Genomic DNA, 22,764 nt, shown 5'->3' with positions numbered 1-22,764 from the left:
GGATGGAGTAGGGAGTTGACTGCTCCCCAGAATTTCTTGGGGTTTTGTTTATGTTGATTTTGGTGGGTTTGGAAGTATTCTTTGTTTTGTTTTGAGAACTAATCATTTAACCTGTTTGCAAAGTTGTTTATATTGCATGAGGTTGGAAGGAGTTTGATTTTTCAGCCAGACTTTCCAGGCTTTGTCCCTTGAGGACTGATTTGCTTTGTGGACTTGGCAAGCCAGTTAGCATGTTTTGTCTCGACTCTTTTTAGCTGAAGAGGGGCAAGACTATTTACGATCCTAAGAAATGTGGAAGTGAATAATTCCACAGCTTCATTAAGTGGCAGACATTTGAGTGTACTCAAGTTAGTATTACGCAAAATGTCATGAAAGATATTTGGGGAGAAGTGGGATAAATCTCGGGTGTACCTATATTGATGTATATTTGGTATAGTGGTGGGCTTACATCTTATGAATGCTGGAGAGTGGTCACTTATACTATTTGGGAGTGTACCAGAGATTTTAAATCATAAATGTGTAACGCAAAGTATTGCAATACTGCAATATTAAAGATTAAGCAGCAGGATAAAATCACATGATTGTAAACTGAATGAAAGTGATTTAAAGTGATTTACTTTGTTTTATTTTTATTTTATTTTGAATTTGTTAACCAGGGTAAAGTACTGATCCCATTGGACTCATTTTGATCTCAGACTGGGGACGCGTGTTTTAATGGGCTCTTGATACATGAAGTCTTGGACATTAGTTGCTCTTTCAGGTTACATAAAAACAAACAATTGCCTGAGGCCTCGGTGTACTGTTTGGGTGTCTTTTCTGGTCCCTTCTCTCTTCTCCAATATTATGTGACTGTAGAGCTGACATACCTTACTTTGGGTTATAGAAGGTTTGCTCCTCATGTAGGGATGGAGGAGAGCTTTCTTCAGTGCAAAAAAAAATCATGCTATCCCATTACTTTTAAAGTAATTAGCAGCTTTCAAGATTGCAGAAATGAACACTTGTGATGCAAGGGATTGTGTTCTTATCTCTTACAGCAGACAATTTGGATAGGTATTAATGTAACTCTGTAGCCAAACAGTGGTCATTTTGTATTACGGGGTAGAACACTGACCTCTGTGGATCTTTTTCAGACTCAGCCTGGGAGTGGTATCTTGTTAAGTGACTTGCTCAGAGTCACAGAGTTAGGTCATGGAGGCTGATGGAATCAAACCTTGCACCACTGGATCACAGGAAACATCTTGTTAACAGCATCTTAATCCTCTAAGCCAACTGCCAGAAGTATGAAATATTTAAAATTCCATTTACCTGGAATATTAGCATTATAAGACAATGCAGAAAAAAGTTTGAAAACCTTTGCTTTAATGAAACAGGGTTTAAAAACCCCTTATATATATGCTCCACCTGATAGTAGAAAAAACTAGTAGAATCAAAAGGCCTTACAACTATATGGTCTTAAAATCTGCATTTTTTTTTTGTTTCAGTCTGAAGATTTTTTCAAAAATATATTACCTCAAGTATAGCCAGCTTACTTTATTCAGCCTGTTAGGTAAAGAAGTGTTGTTTTTTTCTTATTTTCTTAAATAAAAGCAATATATTGTGTAGTATGTAGTATGCAAGAAAAATAAGAAAAAATAAGATATGTACAGAGAAAGAGGAAGAAAAAAAGAAAGAAGCCAGATAACACCTTACATCGCTTGTCATTCTTTGTAGCATTAATAGATGTTTCTGTATATGTTATTACATGCTATATGTGAGTTTAATGCCTATAAGTGAAGGTAAGTAAGATAAAAAAGAGGTTGAAGACAAAAAAAGTTGAAAAAATAAAGCTAACATGTACTGTATTTCCATTAGCATTTACTCGATGTAGTCCTAATTGGGCTTTTGGAGTTCTTTATTAAATAAAATCTACAAATATAGATTTCCCACAGTTCTCATGTTGCAGTTAGTTTCATTATGAAAGCCCTTCTAATTCTATCACGTATCATTTCAGCCCCTAATTTCCAAGGAGCACTGCTTGGCTATGAACTACTTTTCCCAACAGGCAAAGAGAAAAGCATTAAATGCCTCCATGGGGATTGCAGTACGTACTTTGTAGCATTTTCCATGTAGAGTGGTTATGGGACAGAGTTAAAGCAGTATACTAGGTTCAGCACTTTATTCGTTACATAAATGTCAAGTCTTTCGCTTGCACTGCTGCAGAAGGACTGATAGGGACAAGAGCTTCAAATTAAAGTGAAACATTGTTATTATCGCATAATGTGCAGCTGGCAGGGAGAGAGTTCCCAATCCCCTTCTCGAGTAGTCAGGAGTAGAATCAGTAGGCTTGGTTAAAATGTGTTCTATCAGTTTCTCTGGTTGTTCTATATGTCAACATGTGCAAATGTAGAGCAATACAGGTGAACATCTATAGTTATGACAAACAGCTGGGAAATAAAGAAGTGATGGCTGAATAAATGAATGCAAAAATTCACCAAGTTAAGCAGAGAACACATAAAAATGATGAGGTAATTTCACGAAAATTATGAGTGCAGTGTACATTTAAAGTGAATCAATGACAGGAGCTTCTTGCATTAGTGTACTGACAGAACTGTCCGGCCCTCAGATTTGTCATATCTAATTTTAACTGTCTCAAAGAGACTGACTGCAGGTAATCATGAGCTTGGAACAGAACAGTAATGCCTATGTATAGCGAGCTGTCGTATGCTAAGGGATAATGTCACGGGAGAAGGCCAGATATATTAGTATGGTACTCTAGTTACATCCCTTAGCTTAGATTAAGTATTTTTTTTATCATGAATACATAATGTATTACTGTGGTCTTTATGACTTCATAGATGTGAACCCAGCATTTCAGCCCAGTATCCTTCAGAACAAAGGTCTAACAGGTATCTTTATGTCTGTCTATTTTTGTCTATCTTTCTATCAGTCTGTCAGTCTGTCTGTTTGTACACCTGTGTCAGTACAAGTGTAGTTCATATCACCTCGAATAAACGAAAAAACAATCCCAAATTTTACTTCGTATTTTGGTGTTTCCTTGGATCCTTCAGCTGCCTTCTTAAGGTGTTTTTGGAGTTAGTTCATATCACTTCATCAGATATCGAAACTAGGCAATGGATATGTAGCATGTTCTTGTCTGGTTTAGGCTATTGACTTATGAAATTGGCAGACATTATGAAAAATCATGGACCATGCTATGGCAGGTCATGTGACCTGAGCCCAGTATCAGGCAGGTAGCATCCATACCAGGGCTGCATAACAAAGTATCTAATATGCTTACATTATAAATAGGAAGGAAATGGGGTGATAGGACTTGCAGAAAGTGGGAGGAGCAAGCAGAGGAACACACAGAAGAGCAATGGGAAGGGAAAAGTGCCATGAGTGAGGGAAAGTAGGGATTTTTTTATGGGACTGGTGTCCTTTTTTATATTTAATTAAGAAGACTGCAGTGGGAGGGGAGCAGAGGAACGGTGTGGGTAGGTAGCAGAGGCAGACATACAGATCTATAGCACAGAAAGAGATCGACAAAAGATGTGCTGTTATGAAAAGGGGAGCCACAAAGGAGATAGGTACATAGATAGACAGAAGTTGGACAAATGGTTGTGGGGAGGACTGACTTCAAACTGGGCAGGACTAAGTGACACACAAGGAAGGAGAGTACCATGATGGTCGATAGGGTGAGTTGGGGACCAGCTATCTGGCTATGCAACAACGAGCCCAACAAGAAGTTAGCTACCTCCATAACTATCTCTTGGCTAGGCCTAGATAACCATGGTTCTATATTAGATAATCAAACTTTCAAAAGTTCATGTGCCATATGGTCAATACCATATGATCGGATTTTTGAAAGTTCGAACGTTTTAATGGAGATCTCCGTACAGCACGGAATAGGAAGATTTCCATTTTCTGCACTGTAGTGTGATCTTGGAATTGGTATATTTAAAGACCGGGTGGTGTGGGAGTGCATGGGGGCTTCCCCCCCTTCTTAAAATGTTCAGGTAGGTTATTTGTGTAGTTTTTTTTTATTAGATATTCGAACTTAAGTTTGATCATATAGTGTTGACTATATGACAGTCGAACTTTTGAAAGTTCGATTATCTAATATAGACCAGATAACCATAGCCTGGTGGTTTGGGGAATGCAGCTATGTGACTTTGCATGTTACATGGGGATGCACTCCAGGATGCCAATCCACATATCAAGCTACTGGTCAACAGCAGTTTGCACCACCCTCTACATCTTCTAATTCTTGTCCACCAACCAGGAAAAACAATACAAAATGTCTCCAGTAAGCCATCCAGGTTGCCTCATACAAGATGACCTTCATCACCCAACAATGAGGCCAGCCTGAAGACTGCTGGGGACACAGGAGGTATTCACAAAGATGGTGCAGGTCATTGTGAGTGCCACCTCTCCACATCTGCCTTGCGGATGAAACCGCAGGAAAAGCAATGAACATAAAGGGAGAGAACCAAAACAAAACAGGATAAATAATAAAATAAAGAAGATGACAGTTAAAAAGTGAACAGGATAAAAAACAATTATTAGTTCAGTTGTACTATAACTTTGTACTACAGGCCCTGGAAGGAAAAAATGTAGTTATTACAGCATTGCAAAAATGCAGGCAGTATTCAGGTCTAGAGCACCGCTATGGTAGAAGTGGAATAATGGTGCTGGATATAATGTGAGGTGCCCTGTTACTGATATGTAGAATACTGAAAGAATGTATCAAAGCTAACCAGAGTGCACATATGCACGCAAGTGTGTATGTGTGCAATGGACAATGAAGCTAGGAAGAAATAGCAAGAATGTAAAAATGAATTGCACAGCTCTGTGGAGGTAAGAGGATGTGAGTAGGTATCCTTCACTGTGTGGCAAATGCCTGAATGTGTGGCATAGGCTGGCACCGTACTACATATAACATGCCACAGAATGCAAACAGGAATGCATAAGGAACACATCATCCTATGGTAATTCCACACCTTTAGAACTGTAAAATCAGGAGCAATACTACTCAAAACCCCAGCATTTAGATACCCAAGTAGTTCTGCATGCTAGCACAATGACGGGTGATGGAATGGGCATCAATACAGTAAGACCTGTCAGGCAGGTAAAGGCAGCGCACAATACTTGGCATGTCACATTAAGCAGGAAAGGGCAGTGTACAATAAATGACATGACACATCAGGCAGGACAAGGCAGAACACAATACCTGGCATGACACGTCAAGCAGGAAAGGGCAGTGTACAATAAATGACATGACACATCAGGCAGGACAAGGCAGAACACAATACCTGGCATGACACGTCAAGCAGGAAAGGGCAGTACACAATACCTGGCATCACACATCAAGCAGGAAAGGGCAGTGCACAATAAATGACATGACACATCAGGCAGGACAAGGCAGAACACAATACCTGACATGACATGTCAGTCAGGAAAGGGCAGCGCACAGTACCTGACATGATACATCAGGCAGGAAAGGGCAGCGCACAATACCTGACATGACACATCAGGCAGGAAAGGGCAGTGCACAATACCTGACATGACACATCAGACAGGAAAGGGCAGTGCACAATAAATGACATGACACATCAGGCAAGAAAAGACAGAACACAATACCTGACATGACATGTCAGTCAAGAAAGGGCAGCGCACAGTACCTGACATGATACATCAGGCAGGAAAGGACAGCGCACAATACCTGACATGACACGTCAGACAAGAAAGGGCAGTGCACAATACCTGACATGACACATCAGGCAGGAAAAGGCAGAACACAATAGCTGGCATGACATGTCAGGCAGGAAAGGGCAGCGCACAGTACCTGACATGATACATCAGGCAGGAAAGGGCAGCACACAATACCTGACATGACACGTCAGGAAGGAAAGGACAGTGCACAATACCTGACATGACACGTCAGGAAGGAAAGGACAGCGCACAATACCTGACATGACACGTCAGACAAGAAAGGGCAGTGCACAATACCTGACATGACACGTCAGGAAGGAAAGGACAGTGCACAATACCTGACATGACACATCAGGAAGGAAAGGACAGTGCACAATACCTGACATGACACGTCAGGAAGGAAAGGACAGCGTACAATACCTGACATGACACGTCAGACAAAAAAGGGCAGTGCACAATACCTGACATGACACATCAGACAGGAAAGGGCAGCACACAATAAATGACATGACATATCAGGCAGGAAAAGCAGAACACAATACCTGGCATGACATGTCAGGCAGAAAAGGGCAGCACACAGTACCTGACATGATACATCAGGCAGGAAAGGGCAGTGCACAATACTTGACATGACACACATGACACATCAGATAGGAAAGGGCAGCACACAATAAATGACATGACATGTCAGGCAGGAAAAGGCAGAACACAATACCTGACATGACATATCTGGCAGGAAAGGGCAGCGCACAATACTTGACATGACACATCAGGCAGGAAAGGGCAGCACACAATACCTGTCATGACACGTCAGGCAGTAAAGGGCAGCGCACAATACCTGACATGACACGTCAGGAAGGAAAGGGCAGTACACAATACCTGACATGACACATCAGGAAGGAAAGGGCAGCGCACAGTACCTGACATAACACATCTGGCAGGAAAGGGCAGGGCACAATACCTGACATGACACTTCAGGTGGGAAAGGGCAGCGCACAGTACCTGACATGACACGTCAGGCAGTAAAGGACAGCTCACAATACCTGAAATAACACATCAGGCAGGAAAGGGCAGGGCACAATACCTGACATGAGATGTCAGGCAGGAAAGGGCAGTACACAATACCTGACATGAGATGTCAGGCAGGAAAGGGCAGCGCACAATACCTGACACGACACATCTGGCAGGAAAGGACAGCTCACAATACCTGACATGACACATCAGGCAGGAAAGGGCAGTGCACAATACCTGACATAACACATCAGGCAGGAAAAGGCAGGGCACAATACCTGACATGACACGTCAGGCAGGAAAGGGCAGTGCACAATACCTGACATAACACATCAGGCAGGAAAAGGCAGGGCACAATACCTGACATGACACATCAGGCAGGAAAGGGCAGTGCACAATACTTGACATGACACATCAGGCAGGAAATGACAGTGCACAATATCTGACATAACACATCAGGCAAGAAAAGGCAGGGCACAATACCTGACATGACACGTCAGGCAGGAAAGGGCAATGCACAATACTTGACATGACACATCAGGCAGGAAAGGGCAGTGCACAATATCTGACATGACACGTCAGGCAGGAAAAGGCAGGGCACAATACCTGGCATGACACATTAGGCAGGAAAGGACAGCGCAGAATACTTGACATGACACTTCAGGCAGGAAATGACAGTGCACAATATCTGACATAACACATCAGGCAAGAAAAGGCAGGGCACAATACCTGACATAACACATCAGGCAGGAAATGACAGTGCACAATATCTGACATAACACATCAGGCAGGAAAGGGCAGTGCACAATACCTGACATGACACATCAGGCAAGAAAAGACAGAACACAATACCTGACATGACATGTCAGTCAAGAAAGGGCAGCGCACAGTACCTGACATGATACATCAGGCAGGAAAGGACAGCGCACAATACCTGACATGACACGTCAGACAAGAAAGGGCAGTGCACAATACCTGACATGACACATCAGACAGAAAAGGGCAGCACACAATAAATGACATGGCATATAAGGCATGAAAAGGCAGAACACAATACCTGACATGACATGTCAGGCAGGAAAGGGCAGCGCACAGTACCTGACATGATACATCAGGCAGGAAAGGGCAGTGCACAATACCTGACATGACACGTCAGGAAGGAAAGGACAGTGCACAATACCTGACATGACACGTCAGGAAGGAAAGGACAGTGCACAATACCTGACATGACACGTCAGGAAGGAAAGGACAGTGCACAATACCTGACATGACACGTCAGGAAGGAAAGGACAGCGCACAATACCTGACATGACACGTCAGACAAGAAAGGGCAGTGCACAATACCTGACATGACACATCAGACAGGAAAGGGCAGCACACAATAAATGACATGACATGTCAGGCAGGAAAGGGCAGCACACAGTACCTGACATGATACATTAGGCAGGAAAGAGCAGTGCACAATACTTGACATGACACGTCAGGAAGGAAAGGGCAGTGCACAATATCTGACATGACACATCAGATAGGAAAGGGCAGCACACAATACCTGACATGACATATCTGGCAGGAAAGGGCAGCTCACAATACTTGACATGACACCTCAGGCAGGAAAGGGCAGCACACAATACCTGTCATGACACGTCAGGCAGTAAAGGGCAGCGCACAATACCTGACATGACACGTCAGGATGGAAAGGGCAGTACACAATACCTGACATGACACATCAGGAAGGAAAGGGCAGTGCACAATACCTGACATGACACGTCAGGAAGGAAAGGGCAGTACACAATACCTGACATGACACATCAGGAAGGAAAGGGCAGTGCACAGTACCTGACATAACACATCTGGCAGGAAAGGGCAGGACACAATACCTGACATGACACTTCAGGTGGGAAAGGGCAGCGCACAGTACCTGACATGACACGTCAGGCAGGAAAGGGCAGGGCACAATACCTGACGTGAGATGTCAGGCAGGAAAGGGCAGCGCACAATACCTGACACGGCACATCTGGCAGGAAAGGACAACTCACAATACCTGACATGACACATCAGGCAGGAAAGGGCAGTGCACAATACCTGACATAACACATCAGGCAGGAAAAGGCAGGGCACAATACCTGACATGACACATCAGGCAGGAAAGGGCAGTGCACAATACCTGACATAACACATCAGGCAGGAAAAGGCAGGGCACAATACCTGACATGACACGTCAGGCAGGAAGGGCAGTGCACAATACTTGACATGACACATCAGGCAGGAAATGACAGTGCACAATATCTGACATAACACATCAGGCAAGAAAAGGCAGGGCACAATACCTGACATGACACGTCAGGCAGGAAAGGGCAATGCACAATACTTGACATGACACATCAGGCAGGAAAGGGCAGTGCACAATATCTGACATGACACGTCAGGCAGGAAAAGGCAGGGCACAATACCTGACATGACACATTAGGCAGGAAAGGACAGCGCAGAATACTTGACATGACACTTCAGGCAGGAAAGGGCAGTGCACAATATCTGACATAACACATCAGGCAGGAAAAGGCAGGGCACAATACCTGACATGACACATCAGGCAGGAAAGGGCAGTGCACAATACCTGACATAACACATCAGGCAGGAAAAGGCAGGGCACAATACCTGACATGATACATCAGGCATGAAAGGGCAGTGCACAATACCTGACATGACACATCAGGCAGGACAAGGCAGAACACAATACCTGACATGACATGTCAGTCAGGAATGGGCAGCGCACAGTACCTGACATGATACATCAGGCAGGAAAGGGCAGCGCACAATACCTGACATGACACATCAGGCAGGAAAGGGTAGTGCACAATACCTGACATGACACATCAGACAGGAAAGGGCAGTGCACAATAAATGACATGACACATCAGGCAAGAAAAGACAGAACACAATACCTGACATGACATGTCAGGGAGAAAAGGGCAGTGCACAGTACCTGACATGATACATCAGGCAGGAAAGGGCAGTGCACAATACGTGACATGACACGTCAGGAAGGAAAGGGCAGCACACAATAAATGACATGGCATATAAGGCAGGAAAAGGCAGAACACAATAGCTGGCATGACATGTCAGGCAGGAAAGGGCAGCGCACAGTACCTGACATGATACATCAGGCAGGAAATGGCAGTGCACAATACCTGACATGACACGTCAGGAAGGAAAGGACAGTGCACAATACCTGACATGACACATCAGGAAGGAAAGGACAGTGCACAATACCTGACATGACACGTCAGGAAGGAAAGGACAGTGCACAATACCTGACATGACACGTCAGGAAGGAAAGGACAGTGCACAATACCTGACATGACACGTCAGACAAGAAAGGGCAGCACACAATAAATGACATGACATATCAGGCAGGAAAAGCAGAACACAATACCTGGCATGACATGTCAGGCAGAAAAGGGCAGCACACAGTACCTGACATGATACATCAGGCAGGAAAGGGCAGTGCACAATACTTGACATGACACGTCAGGAAGGAAAGGGCAGTGCACAATATCTGACATGACACGTCAGGAAGGAAAGGACAGCGCACAATACCTGACATGACACGTCAGATAGGAAAGGGCAGCACACAATACCTGACATGACACATCAGGCAGGAAAGGGCAGCACACAATACCTGTCATGACACGTCAGGCAGTAAAGGGCAGCGCACAATACCTGACATGACACGTCAGGAAGGAAAGGGCAGTACACAATACCTAACATGACACATCAGGAAGGAAAGGGCAGGGCACAATACCTGACATGATACATCAGGCAGGAAAGGGCAGCACACAATACCTGTCATGACATGTCAGGCAGTAAAGGGCAGTGCACAATACCTGACATGACACGTCAGGAAGGAAAGGGCAGTACACAATACCTGACATGACACATCAGGAAGGAAAGGGCAGGGCACAATACCTGACATGATACATCAGGCAGGAAAGGGCAGCACACAATACCTGTCATGACACGTCAGGCAGTAAAGGGCAGCGCACAATACCTGACATGACATGTCAGGAAGGAAAGGGCAGTACACAATACCTGACATGACACATCAGGAAGGAAAGGGCAGTGCACAGTACCTGACATAACACATCTGGCAGGAAAGGGCAGCACACAATACCTGTCATGACACGTCAGGCAGTAAAGGGCAGCGCACAATACCTGACATGACACGTCAGGAAGGAAAGGGCAGTACACAATACCTGACATGACACATCAGGAAGGAAAGGGCAGTGCACAGTACCTGACATAACACATCTGGCAGGAAAGGGCAGGGCACAATACCTGACATGACACTTCAGGTGGGAAAGGGCAGCGCACAGTACCTGACATGACACGTCAGGCAGGAAAGGGCAGGGCACAATACCTGACATGAGATGTCAGGCAGGAAAGGGCAGCGCACAATACCTGACACGACACATCTGGCAGGAAAGGACAACTCACAATACCTGACATGACACATCAGGCAGGAAAGGGCAGTGCACAATACCTGACATAACACATCAGGCAGGAAAAGGCAGGGCACAATACCTGACATGACACGTCAGGCAGGAAAGGGCAGTGCACAATACCTGACATAACACATCAGGCAGGAAAAGGCAGGGCACAATACCTGACATGACACGTCAGGCAGGAAAGGGCAGTGCACAATACTTGACATGACACATCAGGCAGGAAATGACAGTGCACAATATCTGACATAACACATCAGGCAAAAAAAGGCAGGGCACAATACCTGACATGACATGTCAGGCAGGAAAGGGCAATGCACAATACTTGACATGACACATCAGGCAGGAAAGGGCAGTGCACAATATCTGACATGACACGTCAGGCAGGAAAAGGCAGGGCACAATACCTGACATGACACATTAGGCAGGAAAGGACAGCGCAGAATACTTGACATGACACTTCAGGCAGGAAAGGGCAGTGCACAATATCTGACATAACACATCAGGCAGGAAAAGGCAGGGCACAATACCTGACATGACACATCAGGCAGGAAAGGGCAGTGCACAATACCTGACATAACACATCAGGCAGGAAAAGGCAGGGCACAATACCTGACATGATACATCAGGCATGAAAGGGCAGTGCACAATACCTGACATGACACATCAGGCAAGAAAGGGCAGTGCACAATACCTGACATAACACATCAGGCAGGAAAAGGCAGGGCACAATACCTGACATGATACATCAGGCATGAAAGGGCAGTGCACAATATCTGACATAACACTTCAGGCAGGAAAAGGCAGGGCACAATACCTGACATGAGATGTCAGGCAGGAAAGGGCAGTGCACAATACCTGATATGACACATTAGGCAGGAAAAGGCAGTGCACATGACACTGCTACAGCTAAGGTCAGTACATTTTGCAAGAGGATGAGACTCTTGTGAATAAATGTCAACAGTAAAAATGTTACCACGGTTACACATGCATTTATTAGTTATAAAGCAAATTAGAATCAGCAATGCAAATCAGAACATTGTACTGCAGAAGTGATATGAAAATGTAAGGCAGCAGTAAATGACACATACAGTGATGCCTGGTTAGTCTTGCCTGTCTCCTCAGGCAGGTTGTCCTGCTTTCCCCAATCTCTGCAAGAGCTGATAGAGAAAAAAAACAGGTAGAAACCTATTAAAGAGCACAGCAAACCTTTGGACATTAGAAACAGTTTCTAGTTTGATTATGCTGATTTTAGTAAGATAAACAAGTACTTAGACATGCTTATTGAAGTACTCAGGAACTGTCTCTTTTCCTAACCTCTTTTTATTGAACAAGGTCAGGGTGTCACCTCTTTAGATCCCTGTAAAAGGGTTGGCACTGCTGTCTAGGCTGGGTGGTGCTCACATCATCCTTCACCTCCCTGGAAAGTGAGTGAGTGGCAGGCATCCAGCTTGTACTGGAAGCCCTCAGATAAATCTCCCAGTAGGCATTCTGCTGGTACAGATGTAGTAGCTAGAAAAATATCTTTGTTTCTTGCTACAACATGTATGAACCCTTCCAAAAGCCATAGTCAGGAGGCAAATGGCAGATGAGCCACATAGATACATGGCATTTAGGTCATGTGACATGCATCAGTGGGTGAAATGGCAAAGAGAAGCAGCCAATGCCAATGTGCAGTAGCACAACCACAACAGACATGCATAGAGGAGTATGTAAGTTGCTTCCCAACATGCATAATGACATGGATCTGCCAGCATATACACAGTATTGCTCCATGGTAGTGTACCACTATCCATGCCACCAATGTGTCATTGTGCCACTAAAGGCCACTTGATGGGTTTCCAAAAACTGAAAACGTAATTAAAATGGATCTGCCTGGAAATAACTAGACTGTATCACAAACTATCATGCATGTGCATGGGCAGGCATGGGCCTCAGTGCATGACACAGAGAAGGTATCTTGCTGTTTTGTGAGTGTGATTCAGAAACCTTTCAACAAAATTATTTTATTAGCACAATCACTGCACTACAATGCCTATAATAACCAATATGGACAAAAATGAATATTTAAAGAAAAAACTTGCACATTTCTTTTTTGGTTGGTAGTTTTTCTCTTTATTTGAGTAATATAGTATACAACTATTTCTCAGACAGTTTGCGATAAACACTTCTAAAAGATATTACTGAACTTAGAAACATTCCTTTTTCTAGTTTAAGAAAAATATTAATACATTCCACCCGAGAACTGGATGTCACAATTTTGACATTTTTTACATTTTCCTACCACATCACACACATAACTATGCATTGTCTTGATGCTAGTGGGCTGAGAGCCCAGCAAATCATGTTAGCTTCAAATTCATATCAAAAACTAATCTGAAAAATATTTAATTACTTCTGCCAAATAGGCAAGTTAGCAAAAGGGTTCTTCAAGCTAGAATTATGACAACAAGATTACAGGTAAACAGAAGTCAAGCCATACAAGCAAATTTTCTAACAAACAAAGAAAGTGAAGTAGAGAGAATGAAATACTTATAAATTTTTATTTCAAAAGCATTCCTTTCAATCTCATAAATTCCTTATTGCATGAAAGTGTACATATCCTTGGCGTAAGTAAATATTCATAAAGTCTTTTCACAGTGCAGAGAATTTTAATGTTATTCTGACAATTTCAAACAAACACGAACATTCAAACAAACCAGAAAAAAAAACGTCATTGAATATATATGTATAATTCTTGGATGTATCAAACTGCACACTGTTTTTTTTTTATTACTTGTTTTCAAGCCATGACTCCTTCTATTAAATCAATAAAACACAGTGCTATTAATATGCGGCAGTTGCTTGACTGGGTGTGAAAGCAACTTCATGTTATGGCTTTATATCAACCTATACCTGCGCACACAGTTTGCACAAAACAGACACTGCTTTCATATCTTATTCCTTAATCAATGTTACAATTTGTCCTTGGACTAACCTACACTGCCATCATTGTCAGTAAACGTATCAGATACTGCTGCTACCTTTCCTGATAGTACATACGAAAAAAAGTGGCAAACAGTATCCCAATCCTCACACCTTGAGAGGCATTTAGGGAAAGCCTGATACAGGACTCCATCTTCCAGCTGAGGATTGCATTTACACTAAAATAAAGGTGCGTAAAAATAAGTAGAATGTTGTCATTAGTCTTCAAAGCAGAGCATTAGCATGCGTTCATTGAATATGCATGCTACTTATCATACTCATTTAATATGTATGATGCTCATCAATACTCATTGAATATGCATGCTTCTCATCATACTCATTTAATATGCATGATGCTCATCAATGCTCATTGAATATGCATGCTACTCATCATACTCATTTAATATGCATGATGCTCATCAATGCTCATTGAATATGCATGCTACTCATCATACTCATTTAATATGCATGATACTCATCAATGCTCATTGAATATGCATGCTACTCATCATGCACTCATTGAATATGCATGATGCTCATCAATGCTCATTGAATATGCATGCTGCTCATCATGCACTCATAGGTTCATAGGTTCATAGGTAAGTACTAGGCTATTGGCCCTAGGGCCTATACAAGCCTAGCCAAACAAGGTTCCCTGGCTTTGGCCACCCAAGAAAATTATTTTCCTGTGCCCCTGTCAAGCAGCACCACAGCAGTGATCCCCAGGGTGAATTTCCTATTTCCCATCCAGTTGTCAAGAGTTCCTCTTAAAGAGGGCTAATGAGGAGCTCTGCTTGACATGAATGGGCAGCCTATTCCAGAGCAAGGGAATTCTCTGGGACAGGAATCTATTCTTCCATCATGTTCTGTTTATTGTGGTGACAAGGTTTAGGTCCCTGTAGCATGTGGCTTGGAGAGATTGGGATTTCTTTAAGTGTAGCATGTCCATCAGGTCTGGGTTATACATGGCTTTGTATGTTAGGTAGAGGTTGCCACAGAGTTGGCGATATGCGATGTAGTAGAGCTGGGTTTTTTTGAGACAGTTGGCATATGGCATCTGTTTAAGGCCAGTAATCCTCTTAGTGAGGTATTTCTGTGGCCTTTCCAGCTGTTGCAGATGTCTTGCAAGGCACATGCCAAACAGGGCGTTGTACTCTATGATGAGTCTAATAAGGGATGAATAGAGAGGAACGATGACCTCTCTTTTTCTGGCAGAGAACTCCTTTGTGATGAGGTGTGCCACATAGAAAGATTTCCTGACTAGTGTGTCAATGTGATTATCAAAGGAGAGAATACTATCCACCTGTGTCCCAAGGTCTCTTATCACACTTTCAGTGCTTAGTAGGCTACCGCCTATGTGGTAGTTCATGGGTATGGTATTTTTTCCAAAGGGGATGACAGTGCACTTCTTGGCATTGAGCTTAAGGCTATGACTCTGACACCAAGCATTAGTCTCAGTGAGGCCTCTTTGTAGAATGTACACATCCTTAGATGAATTGATTATGGCTCCTACTTTGCAGTCATCTGGGAATTTCATTAGCCAGAGAACACCTGTATTAGCCTGGACTTCAGAGAAGTAGATACCGAACAGAAGAGAACCTAGGACTGAACCCTGTGGTACTCCGCTTGTCACTGGTCTGAAGTCGGATTTGGAGTCGGCTACTTTCACTGTCTGGGTTCTGTCAGTGAGCCAGTTGGCAAGCCATCTTGTGACATAGAGATTTATGCCCAGTCCAGTGAGTTTATCTATAATGACAGAGTGGGGGATTGTGTCGAAAGCCCTGGTGAGGTCAACCTTACCCTCATCTATGGCTCTGGTGACTGCCTCAAAGAAGTCAATCAGTTTCAGGAAGCATGATCTATCCTTCACAAACCCAAACTGAGTGGGGTCCAGAGTTTGGAGGTTATCTATGTCTTTGTTTATAAGCTTTAGGATGATGTGTTTCATGGCCCTGCAGACCAGGTTCATCAGGCTAATGGGGCGGTAGTTCTCAGGGTCTGTGGTGGTACCCTTTTTGTGGAGTGGGATAACTGTCACTGTGTGCCATTCCATAGGCACAAAGCCTGAAGTGAGGTTATGGTTGAACATGGTACTTGGGTGGGGGTGCCAGTTCGTTCTGTCGTTCATGCAGAATGCAGCCTGGGATGTTGTCCAGTCCCATGGATGCTGTGTTCTTGGCTTTGGAGTATGCAGTCTTTACCTGTGCAGCCATGATTTCAGGGGCTTTGGAATCTTCCAATATGGGGATGCGCCCTTTGGGGGTTGAGGTGGGTGAATTTAATACTGAACCTGTCTGCCAAGATGTTGGCAATATCAGTTGGTTCGGTAAATGTAGTGCCATTGTGTTGTAGTTCAGAGTAGATCATTGAATATGCATGCTGCTCATCATGCGCTCATTGAATATGCATGCTGCTCATCATATGCTCATTGAATATGCATACTGCTCATCATGCGCTCATTGAATATGCATGCTGCTCATCACACTTACCCATTTAAAGCACTGTTTTGTGGCCAGCAGGAGTGTTGGCGGCCATTATTAGACAAGAATGTGTTTAATATTCATGTATATCATAAACACTAATGTAAAAGCACTCCAAATACACAGGTAACAAAATATAACACAGACCTAATGACCTAATAACATTGTCTTATTTCAAAGTCTCCATTTGTAAATGGAGCACATCTACTACATGATTTTACTGGGCATGCACACAAGACATTACAGCGAACACTGCCATAACAACAAGTAAACAGCACAAACACATAAGAAAGCATCTGAACACATGCCTAATCACACTTTATGATGATTTAGCATCATGTCATACAGTAAGAAATGTTATGTAAGTCCCCATGTCCTATAAAGCTTTATAGTATGAAGAAACAATTACGGTAATACATAAATGTTTGAAGGAAGACATGTAATGCAATGCCTTCTTATTTAGAAATCAAGTAATGCCTGTGAACAATTAATGACATACTTAACATTTGCACCTTTCAGATGTGAAAACATGCCAGGACAGGTATCAGAAAAATGAGTATCAGTCTGTCAAGAGACAGAAATAGGTATACTGTGTGTGTCATGATGAACACACTGGAAGGGCTTACAGCACTTCTTTATTGTAATGAGTATGAATCCCTAACATGGAGGGTGATACCTTAAAAATGCTGACCTCTGACTGTGCAATAAATACTTCCTTTGCCTACGCCACTGCAGTCTGACCCAATTATGTGACAAAAAGATGATACCAGATTTGAACCCCTGCCTATCATGCTACACACTCTACAGAGCTGTGCCACATGACATAACAATGGATCTTGTCTCAAATAAGTGAAATTAATATGTGAAGTAATAAAGGACTTTTAAGGATAATTTATACAATATACTTTTATCAGAATATGACAAAGAGGTAACTATATTAATGTTCACACAACTCTGGGCAGTGCAATATCAGTGTTGCTTGGCCAAAGAACCCGGTCCTGTTGTTTTTTACAACAACATTGTCCCAGAATTGAAACACACTGTATTTGTGTATATATGACATGCAAGACATTACTGAATGCATGTGACACAGGAGCATTCACACCATGACATTTGCAGAACAACTGTTTCACTAGCAGGAAATTACAAAATAACATTATATTTCTTACAACAAAGTAGAAAATGAGAATAATACATGCAGTGTTATTTGTGTGGCGTCAGTACATTCATAGAAAGCTGCAGCTTACTGGAAATGAACAGAAAACTGTGTAATTCCACCAGTTAACAACATGTGCATGAATTACATGCGTCACAGCGGATGCCTTAACAAAGCTGTGAGACTCCACTTATGTGAAGTCATTACATCATAAGATTGTGTTGTAATTTGTATGAGATAATAGGGCTGGGGGAGGTTTCTCCCACTGTTATTGTACATATTATAACAGCTGTGGTTGTCATTTGTGCATCACAGCATTAGGACACACAATGCTTAGAGTCAGTCAATGTAGGTTTTGAGCACCTGACTTTTTGACAGCAGAAGCTACATGGTATTGGGAAGAATGAGTGTGCTACTCTGCAAGTGGTGCTACAATTGTGAGATATTTCAGTCTTTGAAGCAGTGGCACCATGGTTTGCTACAAGGGGTATGTGTGCATGTAATTTCTTTAAAAGACTGTTACTATATGTGTCTTCCTCACACAACATTGCCTGTTGTTAGTCACTCCCAAACACACATGATGTGTAATGCAGTTGTCACTGTGATGTGCGAATGGCAATTATGCACAATGTGTGGATGATCAGCCTCATGATATGCTGTTTTACAATTGTGACGGTTCACATTTGAATGGACGACATCACCATTCTTTCATATGTTGATGTTCTTCTAAAAAGGTATGAAGGTGGTTGAAGGGCACAGTAGCACTACAAAGATACACATACTGCATGCATTGCAAACCTTCTCTACATGGAACAACAGACAAACACACATGCACAGTAGTCAGTCATAGCTGGATTCAAACCTTCTCCCTCTGAACTTACACAGACTAGACAGGACAGTATCAACAGCCAGAACCATGTGATACCTCATATGACCACTGTGATGTAGCTCATTTTTGAAATCATGCTGTAAGCCTTGTTTTCTCAAAACTGGTGATTGCCTGGGGGTAATATAAATTTATAAGATAGTCCTCTGCCAGTAAAAATATGTCTCCTAAGTGGAAGTTTACATAAGTGGTGTTGTCACAGACACAATTGTCCATGACAGTACTGATAGTCACATTAGTTAACCAATGGAGGATTTGAATCCTCAACCAATCTAATTACACAGTGTAGAGAACACAGAATTAGCCATGAGTGCCACAAGAGAAGTTTGAGTTGTAAGGGCACAGAGTGCACTTTTGACATGATGACCTAATCAGTGTGATGCAGAGAAGATGTTTTTGGTAAAAGTAGGGTAAGAGGATGGTGGAATACTTGCCCTTGTTAAAAAGAAGGACAAAATGCAGAGGGAGCTATGTCCAAAGTTAAATGTATTTTCCTGAATGGAAGTGGACATAGCACATTTGACACTGAGGTGTTACTTACCTGTTCAATAGATCCCACTCCCAAAAACACATGCACACAAACACACACAAGTTTCCCACAGTGAGAATTGAACCTCCTACCTGTCTAGTCACACAATATAGCATACATAATATGAATTGCAAGCACCACAGGAGAAGACTGACTTTACTGATGTTAAAATGCACATTTGTATTTAGAAAAACTTTACTGTTTGCAACATCTGTTACTGTGCATCACAGGTTTTGGGGCAACTGCATATGTATGATCTGGCCAACATAACATCATTGTGCTTGTTCCATGTAATGTCATACCTCTCTGCTAAGATTTATATACTGTCCTTTGTGTATATTGTGTTACTTTAAGGGATGTGCATGTTTCACAGTATGGGGTGTCAATGACAGTCACAAATGTAAGCTGATGGATTACCAGTCAAACATTCCTGCCATTATATCACATGATGATTGCACAGAAATAGTAAACATTTCTTGTGACGCTGTCAATTGTCTTGGCTTATGCTTGCATGATGTACATTGACAATACAAACAGACACTTCTTAAATATGACAATGCACTTCTAAATAACAGTGATGGATTATGAATGAAAAGGTTACACACCATTGCAACACAAATGCAAGTGTAACCACTGGAGTGTAGACATACATTAACAGACTGACTTAACTGAATCAACATCACTCTGAAATCCAGAGACCTTGTTTTCAAAATTCAGATGTTGTTCAACCTAAACAAACAATTTGTTATAAACATGATTTTTACTTTCTTGCCTGAAGTGCAGTGCTGGCATGCTCCACTGGACTGCTGATGGCAAAGAGCACACGTGTAATCTTATCTTGAGAAGTTGAACTCAGAATGGGAATTATCAGTAGTGTTTGGTGCTCTGTGATGACTTTCACACAAATAAGCAGCATACACATATATCCATGTCTGAATCTGATGGAGTACAGAACAGATCTGTCATATGGTCATATTTCAGATGTCATGATTTACACATTTGTAATGACAGTTGCAGTTTTCCAGTCCTTGTATGTATGCTACAAGTGTATTATGATACACATGAGGGGCCAACCATGTTATTGCTGATACAAACATGGCTTATGAAAACAGTTTTGAATAAAGGAGGTTTATTTGATAGCACAAAATGGGTGTGAAGAGGTGAATAGCTGGTGACAGGAATACAGATGCAGACATACTAAAAGATTAGTTTATGGTTAATTTCTGCACATTATATATTTGTTGCATTACTGTTAGCTTTATCATCATAACTATTCAGGCAGTATCTGTATAAGGCAGTGTTCACAATAGGCTGCAAGCACATTAATACAGTGGCAGGATAATGTTATGTTAAGAAAATGTGTAGTCAGCAGGTATACCAACAGGAGTCATAACAAACATTCAAAAACACTTTGGCATGACTCTGGATTTGATCCTTGACAGTATTCCCAGACGAAATCTACAGATCTGAGTATTATCAAAACACACAACATAGGAACCCCTACTTTCAATATGGCAACAGATTGCAGAGAAGGAAAATGCATGTGTTGCACTTCATTACCCTCATGACACCTGTGTGAAGTATATTCAACTTGTTCAATAGAAGATTACCTTAAATATACATAGGCAAGAACAGTAGCACAAAGGGCATCAGAGTAATGTGGCCGAAGACAAAAACTCACAAGATGTTTCCCTAAGTTGTGTACTTCGATTTAGCCTCACTTGCAGCTGGTGGTCAGCTTCAGCCATTGCACAAATGCAGAGAGGACAAAGTGATGACACAGAAGGGGGAACAGATGTAGACAAGGGGAGAGGGAGAGGCAGGGAACAGCAGATCATGCCAGAAGTATGATAATGGTGGATCAACCCAATACGTAGGTAACAGCTACATCTAAAACAGGGTACTACAACAATAACAGTTTGGAAATGCCCAGACTTGAACCCTTGAAACTATGCAACAATCTTTCTATAGATCTGAGCATTATCTCATCATACTTCAAATGGACTCCTGCTTCCCATCCTTTAAATCTCACAACTGAAGGACAGTGTTAACCTACTGAAGAAGAAGGGGTGAAAAGAGAGACAGAGAGATGGAGAGATAAACAGCAACAGTATTTTTCCTGGGACTCTTAATTATTACCTCATTATTACTCTGTCATGCTCTATAAAATAATAAAGAACTTGCTATAGGGACGGGAAGGGGTAGAACAGCAGAACCAATATTAAGACATAAGCGGGATAAGGAGGATTACTAATTGTCCCTGATGGGGGTGAAATGTGTTTGCAATTGCTTTCTTGATGCACTTTTCAAATAATATGCAAATGAAAATGTAAATGGGCATAAATGCAGACATTTGCAGTTATAACCAGCTGATTGGAATATAAAATATCATAAAATAATAATCTGACCTACTGCTGTAATGGAACCGTTGACACTATGCAAAAACATCAGTTTACAGACACAGGAATTATCTTAACACACCACATAGGAATATCTAGTTGATTACACCCAGCAGTCTAAGAACTTTCAGAGTAATGCCTTTAGGCTGCCTTTACTCTACATTCCCTGTGCGCAGTGGATTTAAGCACATTTCCATGAGAGTAACCAGATGACTTTAAAACCTTCAGCTTTTGACATAGGAAGTTAAATGACATTCATCATCACTCAGCATTGGTGGATGGTGCCAACCTCAACACAAATGCTGAGGACAAAAAGTAAAGGCTTTTCAACAAGCCATTTCTGGCCATGTGTGTTATGTGTGATTCTACTTTTTACTAGATTAAATGTGTGGAAAAGTTGGCAAGCACAGGATAGGACAGAGAGAAAAGAATACAGGACTTTGCAGGATGGTGGTAGGAGAAGAGCTGGCTATCCACATCTTCAGAAATAAATGTGGTATGGTACATACAATTTCATAAATTTGGAGAGTCACCAAACCATGGATAGGTGACAACAACAGATTAATGTTGTATAGCCAATAGGACCAAATCAAGTGTGCAAAGATGACACATAGGCAAAGTTTAGAAGTATGCATGGGGCATATTTGTTTTTATGTGGGGCAGGTGTCCATTTTTTTAAGAGAGAGAGAGAGAGAGAGAGGAATGTTTGGGGAGCTGCTTAAGAATGAGAGGGTCGGGTAGTTGAGATAGGTTAGACAGCAGAATACTTCTAAGCCTTGCATTCAGATGTGATGCATACTTACTCCATCCCTCTCTGAGGTGAATCAGTCTCTCCTGATGAGCCCCGTGGTTTTCTGCTATCTCTGCTGCAGCTGAACTGCAGAAAATGATAATATATATATGAATGTATAATGAGTAATAGTGTTGGCTGGCTAATTAATGACATATCATAGACAGGTGAAGGGTCAGTATACCTACACAACTGAGGGATGTTTTCAGTCTTAGATTCATCTTCCCATCAGCTCAGGAGGTACTGCTTGTGCCTCTTCATGACACTGTAATGCTGATGGCATTTCTCACCAGTGCATGCAATGGCAGTTGCACTGGAGACAGGCTTGACCAAGCTGTTCCAAGCCTTAGCCTTAT

Source organism: Protopterus annectens, chromosome 12.part0 (assembly GCF_019279795.1).
Source record: "Protopterus annectens isolate FY-2018-M chromosome 12.part0, PAN1.0, whole genome shotgun sequence".
Lineage (NCBI taxonomy): Eukaryota > Metazoa > Chordata > Ceratodontiformes > Protopteridae > Protopterus > Protopterus annectens.
This window is presented reverse-complemented; position numbering follows the sequence as displayed.